Source organism: Triturus cristatus, chromosome 4_2, assembly GCF_964204655.1.
Source record: "Triturus cristatus chromosome 4_2, aTriCri1.1, whole genome shotgun sequence".
NCBI lineage: Eukaryota > Metazoa > Chordata > Amphibia > Caudata > Salamandridae > Triturus > Triturus cristatus.
Genome location: NC_140586.1, coordinates 661,073,484 through 661,086,568, shown reverse-complemented (window position 1 = coordinate 661,086,568; position 13,085 = coordinate 661,073,484). Strand labels below are relative to the sequence as shown.

The 13,085-nt window shown below is 47.3% G+C and overlaps 1 protein-coding gene across 12 annotated transcripts in view; it reads left to right on the top strand.

The window, feature by feature from the left end:
• The window catches only part of PATJ (PATJ crumbs cell polarity complex component), a 1,359,209-nt gene that overhangs the window by 1,121,709 nt on the left and 224,415 nt on the right, over positions 1–13,085 (top strand). The window lies entirely within an intron of this gene.

The following is a 13,085-nucleotide window of genomic DNA, read 5'->3' as shown; positions in this document are numbered from 1 at the left end:
CACCACCCTCTAGAACCTTCCTGGTAGGAGCTCTAGTCCCTCAGATTTTCTACCGCACGTCGTGCTAAGGGAGTCTCCACTGAGCTCTGCTCATTTCTTTGGATTTGACAGTTTTTCTTCTCAACTTTCTGGATTTTCAGCATGGCTGATACACCTAAGAAGGGTTTATTCAGGCCCTGCGCCTCTTGCGGAAAGAAGAGGCTACATATCGACGACCAACACAAGGACTGCTTGTATTGCCTCTATCCCAGTCACAGTTCTAAGGACTGCAAGGTATGTCGGACTTTCTCTTCTAAGACCTTGAAAGACCGAGAGGGGCGCCTTTTAATCTGGCTGCAAAGGCTAAAGGACAAGGAGGATGTGGTGTCCTCTGAGGAGAGTGAGAGTTCCTCAGTTGCGTCTCACTCCTCATCTAAAAGACCAAGGGTGGCATCGCCGGGCCCTTCGTCGCAGCCACCTCAAAAGAAGACGCAGAAAAAGTCTTCAGAGGTCCAGGATTCGCCTGTTCCAGGGAGCTCGTCTCCTAAGGTGATGCCCCACACCTTCAAAAAGCCTATTGCCACCTCGTCGACGACAATGTCGACAGTAGCGTCGACGAGAAAATCTCCATCGACAGCGATTTCAGTTACATCGTCGACGACGACTCTATCGACGATGATATCCCATTCCATGTCCTCGACGACGACAACTCCATCGTCGACGGCAGGCAAGACAATTCCGTCGACGTTAGCCATAAAAAAGTCGTCGTCGAGTAAGCTGTCGACGGGAGGGTCGACGACGACACCGTCGACGAGAGCTTCATCATCATCGTCGACGACAACATCGTCGACGAAGACACCGTCGACGAAGACACCGTCGACGACGAGGGTACCGTCGACGAGAATATCACCGTCGACGCCGTCGTCGACGTCATCGTCGACGTCATCGTCGACGAGGAGACCGTCTTCATCATCCTCGTCGTTGACGACGACCCCGACGACGATCTCGTCGACGGCATTGATACCTGTAACGTCGGTTACAGCTATACCATCGAGCCCCTTGAGAGGTATGGACACGGACGACCAGGGTACATTTGTGCATGTACAAATAACCAAGCGTGCATTAACTCCGGCCCTCACTTCGCCCAGTAAGGTCTCAACCTTGCCTCCCACTCGCCTCTTTGAAGAGGAGGATTCGGACGACGCTAGTCTCTTTCCTGCGGCGACTAGTCCATCACAGCTCCATGTAAAGTACCAGGATGTCTCAGATTACGAAGACAATCCCCAGGACTATGAGGAGGTTCCTCATCAAGAATACATGCCGCCTCCACCTTCCATGGTGTGTCTACCGGCAGCCTTGGTCGCAGACCTTCAGCTCTTAATAACGGACTATAAGCAGCGTTTTCCGACTCCGGCACCTCCACCGATGCCTGCGGGGCCTTCCACTCCACGGCCACGACCGCCTCCACTGCTTTTGGAGAGGACGGCACCTCCGCCTCGGCCCACCACGGACGACGAGGAGGAGGAGGAGGAACCTGAGGAAGGAGAACTCCAGGACGTCCAATCCCAACCAGATGAATGGGACGATTACATCCTTCCGGCTCCTGTTTCGCCTGTCCCTACCACAGCCGACTCACCGCCCGACGACATCGGCGGTTTCCACAACATCATTGAAAGAGCGGCCCAGCGCTTCCAGATCCCGATGCCTTCGCATCAACAAGACTGTTTCTTATATGACTTTAAGGAACCCTTCAAGAAGTCCGTCCGGGCAATTCCGATAATTGATTATATTTGGGACCAGGGCATAAAGATAATGCAGAACCCTTCATCAGTGCCACCGGTTCTACCACGCCTGGACAAGAAATATAAAGCTCCGGACACGGCTCCGGTTTGTCTTACAGGCCATCCAAAGCCGGACTCGGTTATCACTCAGGCTGCGCAGAGGAGGGCAAACAACCCAGCTGCGCTGTTGACAGCTCCGCCGGATAAAGAAGGGCGACGTATGGATAACATAGGGAAACGTTTCTCCTCTAAGTCAGCCTTGACAGTGCGTGCCTCCAACGCTACTGCACTATTGGGACTGTACAACCGACAAATGTGGGCGGACATTGCCCCATATCTAGCGGATTTGCCTTCTGACTTAAAAGAAGAGGCAAGGAAGATTCTGTTGGAGGGTGAACGATCTGCCACGGAACTGATAGACTGTGCAATGGATATTGCTTCCACAGGTTTTAGACAGCTGGCTGGTGCGGCTGTTCTCCGGCGCCAGGGTTGGCTCAAGGCAACTTCTTTCAGGCCGAGGTCCAGACAAAGGTCCTGGACATGCCTTATGATGGCCAGCTTCTATTCGGTCCTCTTATTGACGAGGCATTGCAAGGTATCAAAAAAGATACAGATACTGCCAGAGCCCTGGGGTCTCTGCAATCTCGGAACCCTTCCTTTCGTGGGTCCAGAGGAAGAGGTCAGACTTCCTCCAGAGGAGACTTTCAACAGCGTTCCTCTTTCTCCTCTTCCCAGCAGTACCGTCCACAATCTCAGCAGCGACAACAGTCGTCTTACCACAAAACTTTCTTTCGTAACAGAGGAGGAAGACAAAAGGGTGCCGCGCGGCGGCAATGACTTCCAGATGCAGCCGGTCACAAACTTGTCTCCACCCTACAAGATTGGCGGAAAAATCTCCCATTTTCTCAAAAATTGGCAAACGATAACTACGGACCGATGGGTTCTCCAATTAATACAATTCGGCCATTCCCTGGAATTCATACAAATTCCTCCTCAAACTCCTCCCCGCCAAAGGGCTCACAAAAACCTACGCCCATTACTCCAAGAAATAAAGATTATGCTTCTAAAGGGAGCTATAGAGAAAGTTCCCCTAAGCCAACGAGGGAGAGGGTTCTACTCCCATTTCTTTCTCATCCGAAAGAAAGAGAAAAAATGGAGACCCATATTGGACCTCAGAAATCTCAACAAATTTCTGAAAAAACAGTCGTTTCGAATGATTACCATACAGGAGGTTTTACATTTACTCAACGCAAACGACTACATGGTGTCGGTGGACCTTCAGGACGCCTATTTTCATGTCCCAATACACCGCAACCACAAGAAGTTCCTGCGTTTCATGGTGGCGGGCAGGCATTACCAGTTTCGGGTTCTGCCATTTGGGCTCAAATCGGCGCCACGCATTTTCACCAAATGCCTAGCACCAGTGGCGGCGTACCTACGCCGTTTCCACCACCAAGTCTTCCCGTATTTAGACGACTGGCTTATCAAGTCCCCATCACAAGAAGGCGTGATAAGATCTTCCAACGCTTGTCTGACACTCTTCGAGTCACTGGGTCTCACTCTCAACCACGACAAATCTGTCCTGCAACCATCCCAATGCATGCAATTTTTGGGAGCCACACTAGACACCATCCACAGGAAAGCATTCCCGTCACAGGAACGCCAGGACAAACTTCAATCTCTGGCACTCCAGGTAATGACAAGAAAGACACTCTCGGTGCGCCTCTTCAAATCCCTCCTCGGGATGATGTCCTCCTGCATTCTATTAATCCCACATTGCCGCTTACGGATGCGACCCCTACAAGAGGCTCTGTCGAACCAGTGGATCCAGTGTACAGGGTCTTTCGACGACGTCATCCAAGTAACCCCGGCGATCAAACAGGCTCTGCAATGGTGGGTTCGCCCCAAGAACCTTTCGCAAGGCTTGCCTTTCTTGCTTCCTGCTACTCCTCATATAATCACCACGGACGCCTCCTTGGAAGGCTGGGGAGCTTTCCTTCAGGAGCTACAGATAAGCGGAAAGTGGTCCCTTTCGGAGAAAATGCTTCATATCAACCTTTTAGAGCTCCGAGCAGTCTACCTAGCTCTAGTGGCTTTCCTCCCGAGGATAAAGAACTCAGTAGTGCTTGTCCGGACAGACAACACCACGACAATGCACTACCTGAACAAGCAGGGAGGGACTCGTTCACTGACACTTTCGCGCGAATCGCAGAAAATCTGGAACTGGCTGCTCCGCCACAACATCTCTCTCCGAGCAGATTATGTTCCAGGCACCCACAATGTGTTGGCAGATTATCTAAGCAGGAGGCAGGCAGCGTGCCACGAGTGGGAACTGGATCAGCAGGTCCTCAACAATATCTTCGCCCAATGGGGCACACCTCAGCTGGACCTATTCGCCACCCAACGCAACGCCAAATGCCAATACTTTGCAAGCTGGCATCCCCAACCAGGATCCCTGGGGAATGCCTTTTCGATAGCATGGTGCAATGTCTTTGCATACGCCTTTCCGCCATTTCCCCTGATCCCCAGGGTACTACGGAAGATGAAGGCGGAACCTTGCACTTTGATATTGATAGCCCCAGCTTGGCCACGCCAACACTGGTTCTCGGAACTTCACCTCCTCTCCCAGGAACCTCCGATCAGGCTGAAAACGTTTCCATCTCTTCTGACGCTCAGCGATCAGCAGATTCAACATCCGGATCTAGCCTCTCTCAGGTTATCAGCTTGGCTCCTGAGTTCAGAGAGTTTCGAGGCCTAGACATTCCTCCAGACTGCAGACGAATTCTAGCTCGGGCTCGAGCAGATAGTACCAACAAGACCTACTCACTCAAGTGGAAAAGATTCTGTATCTGGTGTAAGACGAATAAGTTGCATCCTTTCTCTTCCACCCCAGGACAAGTCTTACCCTACCTTTTACATCTGGCAGAATCTGGTCTTGCTCATGCCTCCATTAAAGTTCACCTAGCTGCAATCTCGCGTTTCAGAAGATCTTCTTCCGGCCCCTCTTTATGGTCTCATAGACTCATAAAGCAATTCATGAAAGGACTGTTTCGCACATTCCCTCCAGTAAAGCCTGTTCCACCGGCCTGGCACCTTAACATAGTTCTAGCTCAACTAATGAAGCACCCGTTTGAGCCCATCCACAGAGCTGACCTCAAATTTGTTTCCTGGAAGGTGGCACTTCTACTAGCTCTTACCTCGGCAAGGCGAGTGGGAGAGCTCCAAGCATTCTCTATCCAGGACCCATTCCTGCAATTCAAAAAGGATAGAGTCCTTCTCCGCACAAATCCAGCTTTCATTCCCAAGGTTCCATCTCACTTCCACCTCAACGAACCTATTGTTTTACAATCATTCTTCCCAAATCCACAAACAGTGGCGGAACGAACTCTACATTCACTAGACATTCAGCGTTGCTTGAAATTTTACATTGAGAGAACAAAATCTTTTCGTAAATCAAATCAGCTATTCATAGCCTACAGCAGACCTCGAAAAGGGCTTCCGCTCACAAAACAGAGCATTTCCCGCTGGATTTCTTCGGCCATTTCTTTCTGTCACCAACAGGCAGGACGTCCGTTGAGAACAACGGTCCGTGCCCACTCCACAAGGGCCATGTCTACTTCCATGGCTCTTTTTGCTGGGGTGCCCATTGTGGACATTTGTAGAGCGGCCACATGGAAGACGCCGCATACCTTCACCAAGCATTACTGCCTGGATGCGGAGATCATGAAGGATGCGTCAGTGGGCCAAGCGGTACTACGTCATCTTTTTAAATAGAGGTGAGCCCTTTCTTTCATCCCACCATCCTGAGTTTATGCACATTTCGCACTATAATGTATGCATTACTTATTCACTGCTTTACAGTAGCACTGTTGTTTATCTCAGATAGATGTGGTTATCTAATACCTGTATGTTATCCATATCTTTCGAAATGTGCTTTTTTTTCACTGCTTACTACTCTGATTCAGGCATGTGAATCTATGAAAGATACCCTAATACTGGATAAGGAACGCGTTACTTACCTGTAACTGCGGTTATCCAGTATTGGTATCTTTCATAGATTCACATGCAACCCACCCGCCTCCCCTGGAAGGGCTCTCTCGGATCTCTCAGTATACAGCTGCTTAGCACTGTGCTCACGAAAATCTGAGGGACTAGAGCTCCTACCAGGAAGGTTCTAGAGGGTGGTGCTAGCTGATTGGCTCTGGCCAAAATTTGGTCCTTTTTACATAAGGACGTGGATAGCTTACTAAGCTAAGGCCTCTGAGGCCTATGGCTGTCTTATGTCTTCTGGACATTACTTTGTTATTTACCGGTGACTCCCATTCCCGACGACGGGGAATTATTCAGGCATGTGAATCTATGAAAGATACCAATACTGGATAACCGCAGTTACAGGTAAGTAACGCGTTCCATATCCTCTATCTCACCCACAGGTGGGCCTTCGTTTTCTTCCCCAAGCATGCATTCTTGATTATGAGTCGCTTGTAGAGTACAGGGTCAAATCTATGTGCAGTACCTCAACAGCAACAACTTGCTTTATCTTCTAGATCTCAGTGAGAAATTGGAGGTATTATTTGCGGGTGATGAGTACCTACCTCAAATATTAAACTCAAGTCCTGTCAGTTGAGCCATTAAAGTCACTAAATGAAACTTAGCTAACAGGTTTAACTTAGAGGGAATGGGAAAAGTATTTATGCAGTAGTCAACCAGTAATAAAGTCAAAACACTAGGAAAAAAAAAACAATTTAGTTTAATAGAGTAAATTGTAATACATAAAATGACAGCAAAATGACAAAAATCCAGTTATTTGGTCCAGAGTAGTGACATTTTTTAACTATCTTAATAGCGCCAAAATGAGTTCAGCAACAATCACGATCATCTGGTGATGCTTGACTGGTGGCTAAATACAAGTTAGGAACTACCATGATGGAGCCCGGTTCGACCTCATCAAAGGTTTTACCTGCGGGCTTAGCCTCTGAAATGTAAGTCCTAACCCCTCAGCTGGGTAAGACAGCAGGCTGTGGTCAAAGAGGGCACCATGTCATATGATATCCACTGGTAAAAGGTCACAGTGAAGTCTGTTTACTTTTGGCGAGAAACCTAATAGCGGGAGAAATTTGAATTTTGTTCCCAGAGGAGGGCGCTTGCCGGCTGGAAACGTTTCGCACCTTCACCTGGTGACGCTTTCTATCTTCAGTCTTAGTAACATTTTTGGATCTTGGATCTTCAAGCAGGTGAAGGCTGCAGGCGAGAGCCAGAGAGGGCTCCAGGAGGCTGCTTACCTTCTCAAAGAGATCCCGCCGTATCAGATTTGCTTTTGCGGAAAAGCTCAGAGCCACAAAGTTTTTCAGGTGTAAGGGTTTGTTAGGAGAAGTGCACTTTGACACCAGTCATGGGTCCAGGACCTTAGGGGCAGCACTTGTGGGGTTCAGACTCACTCAAGCAGAGGCCAGCAGCAGAGTCCAGAGTAGGACCAGTTGGAACTGGTCACCTGGGAAATTGGAATCAAGGCCTCTTTTAGCTTGTTCTGTCCCTGTAGACCTCTTTGTAGGTAATTAAATTTTCTGGGCACAGCCCAAATGGTCACCCAGCTGCAGGAACAGAACATCTCCTCGCTCCCAAATCCTGTGTCTCAGCTCTAGGAGCACGTTAACACCTCATGAAGGGAGCTGTTTACCTGCTAGATGACAGTTGGGCTCATGCAGATGGGCATCCAGATGCTGTAGACAAGGAAAGGGTGACATTCTAAAAGTCCCCTTCCTAAATTATTTATTACAAATCTTACTTCACCACTTAATTGGGCTTGTAATAAATATTTCAACGAGTCCCAAAAATGAAATCTGTATCTGTTTCCTATCCTGAGATAACATTTATTAAATGTAATATTATACTACAGTGCTTTCCAATTGAACAGTCAATCCCGCTACAATAAAAGTAGCTTTTAGAGTCTATTTACTCACTATAAGGACGTGTTTAACATTAAGTATTTACTACCCCTACTTTCAAATGCCATACATACTGTGAGATAACGTGCCTCTGTTGCATGATTAGCCCCCACTTTTTGCCTGGTTTTGATGTGGTTTCAAATGTTGTGTACAGTGTTGCTACCAATCAGGTCTCCTGTGCCAGTGCTTCTTCCCTAAATACAAACCCCCAATTAGGATTTCCACCCCCTGCAAGTCGCTGGTAAATGGTGCCCTGGGTACCTAGGGACTGGGAGCGGAAGAGGGTCCCTTGGGACTCCCCTCACTGGGTCCAAGGCACTGCCCTTTGCAGCTTGCATGCCCCTGTAAGGGAGAAAAAGATGATGTTGGCATGGCACCATGCCTGGGTTCCATGCTAACCAGCACTACCTGTAGGTACAGGTAAGTCACCCCTCTGGCAGTCCTTACAGCACTAAGGCAGGGTGCACCATACTACAGGTGAGGGTATCTCTGCATGAACAGATATGCCCCTACAATATTGGGGTCCATTTTGCTAATATTGTAAGTGCCAGGTAAGCCATAGATAGTATATGGGCTGAGAACTCGACCACTCGAGTTCCACAGCTTCATGATCGCTTCACTGGACACAGGGGTATTTAGTACTAAACTACTCCTCACAATAAATCCCCGCTGATGCCAGTGTGGGATTTATTGTACCTTGTACTCAGAAGACACCTCTGAGGTGCCACCAGAAAACCTACCAACCCTGGTGTGGTCTCTGACCGGCTGTGGGCAGCCAGCCACCACCAGACATGTTTCTGGACCCCTGGGTAGAGAGCCCCTGCTCTCTGGGACCAGAACCAATGCCCATCCTGGGCAGAGGTGTCATGCCTCCTTCCCCAGGATGGGCTAGTGCTCGAGGAGGCAAGCTTCAAAGGTCTGCCACCTTTGTAATGCGACACCCAGCATCTGCTGCTAGCAGCAGATGGCAGCCCCTGGTTTACACCCTCACTTTGGGAGGGAAACTAGCCGAAAAAATTTGAAAGAATAGCAGGTGTGCCCACCTCTGCCAACCCCACCCCTCAGGTGGGGAAGGCGAGGTGAAACACAACTTTCATTCCCCACCATCTTGAAGATGGGGCGACCCCTCCAATCATGGCTAGGTCTGTGCCCCCCCTCCCCCAGGAAGGCGGCATTATAGAGGGTGTAGTCCCCTCAGGTAAGGTGCCCATTGACCCTACGTGCTTCTCTCCTAAACCGTCTCCTAAATGTAGTATTTAGGTGGCTCCCCCAGACCTCGAAACCAGATTCGACGGACCAAAGAAAAAGATAGAAGCTGACCACTGACAGACCAGGAAATGAGCCTCTGCAGGAAAAACTCAGCAAAACCCTAGCCAACTGCCACCGGTTCGACTACTAGGCCTGCCGTTCTTTCATACACCCTGCAAGGCCTCCAAGAAACCCCAAAGACCTTTCAACCTTCCCCAAAGTGCCAAGAACCTCCCTTTGGACTAGAGGCTACAGTCCCCGGCATTCATTGCTGTGAGTACCGACACTTGTGTCAATGCAACTCACTGCTACAAGAGAACTCCATGATTGTAGTGGTAAAGGACCGGCACTTGTGCAGACGCAACTCTGCTCTGCTAGAAGAAGCATCCCATCCAGACGTTCTCCATGAACTCGAGAAATCCTCTTGGCCCCACGACCCAAGCTGTGGTGATCTTCATGCCTTAGAGCCCATACCCTCCTGCAAGTGGCCTGCCAGCCTCCCCAGGCACCTTCTGCTTAGTCTGCCCGACTGCGACCTCAGTGATGGTCCGACGACGGATGATTTCCTCCATCCCATCTACAGCAGCCTGCTGCCAGCGACTGCGATGGTAGCTGTGTTGACGGTCTGCTGAATATCAACCTGTGTCCTTGTACTCTGCGGACCGCAAGGGTAAATATCATTGCTGGTAGTGACCGCCTTGGTGTAGATACTGAATCCCACACCTTCAGGGTACACCCAGTCCCCTGCGACCGGCATTGCATTCAGTGTTGGTCTGAGACACCCGAAGACTGGACTGTAACTGTAAGTGGCATAATTGCTTTCTTCCACAGGTTAATCTGAACGTGAAAAGTATTTTTAATTGAAAACATGGTTACCTGAGTGCGAAGACCGTGCTCTTAAAATAAAGTATTAACAAAGTATATTTTTTTTAAATTGGACTGGATCTCCTTCTTGAGTCATGTGTCCATTATTGATCACTGTTGTGCAATAAATGTCTTACAGTCCTCTGTGTTAGGCCTAAGGCTGCGCGTTCACACTACCACTAATAGAGCACTTTGGGTTTTACATTGAGCCCTGCACACTTTTGGGGAACCCCTGGACTCTGTGCATGGTATTACCACCTAGCAGCAATCTCAAATGTAGAGTCAGCTTCCGACACCCTGCCTCATGGGTAGAAAGGCCTACTTAGGTGTGCCTCACTAATATTTCAAAGAACAGGTCAAATTTGAAGTTTAAACTTCACAGCGAGGCCGCAGTTGATATACCTGCAGTCATGTGTATTGTCACTGTAGTGGATGGCACAATGGGTGTGACCTTAGCTATAGCTAAATTAAAGATGCCCATTAGGGGCAGGCCAATTTCATCATGTTGAAATGGGGACCACAGGTACTTTACCACTGGTTTGCACGGGTAAAGTTTACAGAGTGCCACAGCCAGCAAAAACAGTCACGACAAAAACTGAGGGTACACATGAAAAAGATGGTAATTTCCAGCAATCTCTCACAGGCATTTGACACTGTTCACCGTGCATATTTCTTAGGAGAGTTAAATGCAGATCTTTCCATGTGAAAGTGGGTTGTTTGTTCTAATTTCATGACCTATATTCCCAGTTTATTATGATTGTGATTTAAAATTGCAGATGCTTTTATTGCTTTTACAGTACAACAGTTTTTCAGTTCTGTCTTCAGTGTTATTCAGTCACTGGGAAGTCTGGGCAAGTAGCATGGGTTCACTATTCACAACTCCAATCTAGCTGCCAACTTAGACTGTTACCAAAAACAGTATGAAATTCCAGAAATAACTTGTGGGAGAGAATGTTTTCTGATCATTGCCTAAGTGCTGGAAAATTGTATTCTTTGCGAATTTGGATTATGTAGTCTCAGAGACATATGACCATGAACAGCCATATTGAAAAAATATGCCTTCTCCAGTACGTTAATTCTTGCAAAGTCTACTCCGACACTGTGTCTCAGGGTAGTTGAATCAGTGTTTGGAGTCTCATCTATAATTACTGTGTCGGTTTCTCAATTGTGAAAAGGTATTGTGAAAAGGTATTTTTTAAAACTACAAAAGATAGCTTTATGTAGCCACTTCTGCTGACATCTTTGTATGAGTCATGGAATTCGAATCCTCATTTAATTGTCAGATACTCATCTGGCTGCTCAATCTATCGCCTGGATTTTCATTCTAGCAAGTCCTTTAAATTAACCCTTTTCCTTAGTGGACTAACTGTTTTCAGAAAAGTTGAGTCATCAGAGGTAGATTTTGATGACCAGTGTCCCAGGCGATGTCCTGCGACTCCACCGTAAGTGGAGCATGGGTTGTATATTTGGTGCTCAGGTGCTGGTGATGTCAGTTACATTGTAGTTTTTCATGAGACATAAGACGTAGAGCATGGAGACAAACAAGGTATGACAAAATAGCCCCATCAATAAACAGTCCGCCTTAAGAAGGAAGCTACGAGGGTCATAAGTTGTTCTTCTAATACATACTTCCAAAGATTCCTTAAGTAAACTACCCCATATTACCAGTGAGGAGGAGGAAGGTTGAGGTTCTGCACTAGGTTACCAGTAGAAATACTGTACAAAATTGGGACTGCTCTCATTCAGCTGACACAAGATGAGGTTGTTTTGTGAGCATGCATGCATACAGAAGACCATGATGTGGCCCTGAGAATTGTCTCAAAAGGAATGCCTCTCAAAAGGGCCGAGATGGCCTCTTTACCTGTTCTAGAATGGGCTAAAAACCTCTCAAAGGCCACATTGACCACTAATTGCAGCAGTTTCTCACTGTCAAGGACAACTATCTGGAAAGTATTTCCACTCTGCTTGTCTAACTTTGAACCTGGATATCTGCTAAATCACCACCAGAAGTTAGATGGCAAACCATTGCGCTTCTTCCAAAACCATAAACACAAGACCACACAAAGCTTTGATGATGCATAAAGTTGTTAAACAGTCTAGCAACAACCTAGTCACATGAGCAATACAGTATGTTAGGGGTGAGGAAGCTCACGCACACTTTTGTATCATGCTTCATCTTAGGCTATCTCATCCCCCCTGATAAGGTGATACTACCAGGGTGGACTTGACCCCAGTACGTGGGAATTCTTAATAAATACTGGATAGGGGCAGGATAAGGCTGTTATGTAAACCCAAAAAAGATACCTTTATTTGTGGGTGCCACAGGTATTATTAAACAGAAGAAGAGATGGACATGAATTTAGGTACAATGTCCTAATCGTCCTTAGTAATGCCAACATGTTTCAGCCTGTTGTGTGCAAATTATTAGTCAGGGCTCTCATCAGGGCAAGATGGATCCCTACTCCTGGCACTACCTTCATTATAGATTTGTGGGAAAAGGAAATTCCTACTGCTACAAAAGTACTAATATACCTAAAAACGAGGGGCGGGAGTGATTTTTATGCATTTACCTGCTACACTGTGGGATACGATATTTTAATCATGCACTGTGTGCTTGCAGAATTAATTATAGGTTATTATAATAAACTAGTGACACAGTGATTAGCACAGCAAAAACACTGCTCATGTGATTAAAGTGATAAATGTGGATGCACTCACACACCAGTACTACTTACCCCAACAGCTGGTTGCTTAGAACTCTGGTCTTGGCAGAGGGACACACACTCTGTAGTCACACACTTACAGGGATTTAGAGGAAATGTTTGCAATCAATACGTATTACCTACTGCAATGGTGAGTTCTTGTAAACTACAACCTGGCCATCCGTGAGCTCAGTAGCTAAACAAAGAACCATATACTCATAGCTCCAGTTGTTGTAGCCTGAGTCATGAGAATATCTACAAACCATAGGTGTCAGTGGGGTCTTGAAGAAAACTAATTAGTATTGCCATGCTTGCACCATTTAACGCTTATACACGAAACAGTTAGTTGTCAATCACAACAAGTATCCGGGTTGTTTGAGAAAACCCTGACATGGGTGGCATTGGGTCTCTTTGTCATTTCTGAACACTCAGTAAATACATGTGCACCAACGGATGTAACAAAAAGTTGTTAACTATAACAGTCAACCTGTTTATTTTATGAGCCCTGTATCAGCAGTGGCAATAGAATGAATAAGACAGTCCACCATTTGTGCTTATCTTGCATA